The sequence below is a fragment of the Bos indicus x Bos taurus genome, unplaced genomic scaffold, assembly GCF_003369695.1.
Source record: "Bos indicus x Bos taurus breed Angus x Brahman F1 hybrid unplaced genomic scaffold, Bos_hybrid_MaternalHap_v2.0 tig00003508_arrow_arrow_obj, whole genome shotgun sequence".
Classification (NCBI taxonomy): Eukaryota; Metazoa; Chordata; class Mammalia; order Artiodactyla; family Bovidae; genus Bos; species Bos indicus x Bos taurus.
The window spans coordinates 7154-8903 of NW_020867689.1; the positions used below are offsets into that span (position 1 = coordinate 7154).

General features: G+C 49.5%; 1 pseudogene; it reads right to left on the reverse strand.

Annotated features, from left to right (window-relative positions):
• Positions 1 to 1145: 1145 nt before the first annotated feature.
• On the reverse strand, positions 1146 to 1264 carry LOC113889095 (annotated as a pseudogene).
• Positions 1265 to 1750: the final 486 nt, after the last annotated feature.

A 1750-nucleotide genomic window follows, 5' to 3' on the forward strand; every position in this document is an offset into this window, starting at 1 on the left:
ATAAATAACAGGCAGATACTTTGAGAACTTCTATAGGGGCCTCTTCCCTCACCAAAAACTGGGTGTCAGAGAAGGCTTTTCAGACTAATAATTGAGTTGAGATCCATAGGTTGAACCAACGTCAACCAGGGTTGAGATGCAGGAAGAATTTCAGGCAGGTAAAATAGCATCTTGGAAGGCTACGTGACAAGGGAACCTTAGTACATTCAAGAAATGAAAAATGCCCTATGGGATGGAACCAAAAGAGTGCAGAGGGCATTCCAGTGAAAAGAAATCAGAGAAGAAAGGGGGGACCAAGCAATGAAGGGATTTGGTCATATCTTCACTATGATGGGAAAATACAAGAGCAGTTGGAGCAGGGAGGTGATAGAATTGCATCTGCATTTTAAAAAGGTCATCTTGCTCCACATCACTCATGATTGGACAGACTCAACTCCAAACTACAACGAGGTTCCACTTCACATTAGTCAGAATGGTCCTCATGGAAAAGTCTGTAGATAACAAATGCTGGAGAGGATGTGGAGAAAAGGGAACTCGCCTCCACCGTTAGTAGGAATGTGAGTTGGTAGAGCCACTATGGAAAAGAGTATGGAGGTTCCTAAAGGAACTAAAACTAGAAGTACCATATATTCAGCAGTCCCACTCCCAGGCATATATCCACCAAAATTATAACTGAACAAGATACATGCACCGTCTGTGCACATATATCTGTGTGTGCGCGCGGGTGCGCGCGAGCTCGGGCGTTCGCTGGCGAGGATGGGGGTGGGGTGGGGTGGGGGTGGGGCTGGGGCTGGGGCTGGAGCTGGTGCAGCCCCCTGGGATTGCCTGAGGCACGCCAAGGGAGCCCCAGACGGAGACCTGCGGGACGGTGGGGTGGGGTGGGGGTGGGGCTGGGGCTGGGGCTGGAACTGGTGCAGCCCCCTGGGATTGCCTGAGGCACGCCAAGGAGCCCCAGACGGAGACCCGCGGGACGGTCGTCTGGTTTCCTGGAAGCCAAATGCGGAGGGGCTCGCGGGCTGCGCGGAGGCAACCCAGGTCTGCAGCGGGAGTCAGTGCCCTGGCCACCCAGCCCCAGGAGGGGCTGGGGCTGCGGGAGCCCAAGAGTTGGGACGTGGGGTGGGGGCTAAAGGAGAGGGAAGGCAAAGAGCCTACAGCACCCGGTATACCCAGGCGGTCTCCCACCCAAGTACTAACCAGGCCCGACCCTGCTTAGCTTCCGAGATCAGATGAGATAGGGCGCGTTCAGGGCGCTATCGCCTTAGACAGAGGCTGCTGCCACCGGGCGCCCTAAGAGCCCTGCGCTGCATCTCCGTTTCGCTCTGACCTGCCGGTCAGCCATTCCGTCTACAAGTGATTTTACTCTCTCCCCTTTCTCTCCCTGCTTTCTGAGAGTCTCTCTCCTTCCATACTTGATGGTGTAATGAATGGATGCCTTAGATCATTTTCCCTCAACATTTTTTCTCTTTATTTTTACATTGATTTCTATGAATTCATCTTCAAGTTTATGGATTATTTCTGCTAGCATCTCAAATGTGCTGTTGAACCTATCAATTTTTCATTTCAATTATTTTAGTTTTCAAATCCAGAATTTGTTAGTTTCCTTAAAAAAAAAATAATTTGTAGCTCTTCATTGCGTCTCTCTGTTTGTTGACTTCGTATCATACTGTCATCTAATTCTTCAAACATAGTTCCATTATTTCATTTTGTAGTTATCATTATTTTGATATTTTATCTTTTGACCTTCATACTG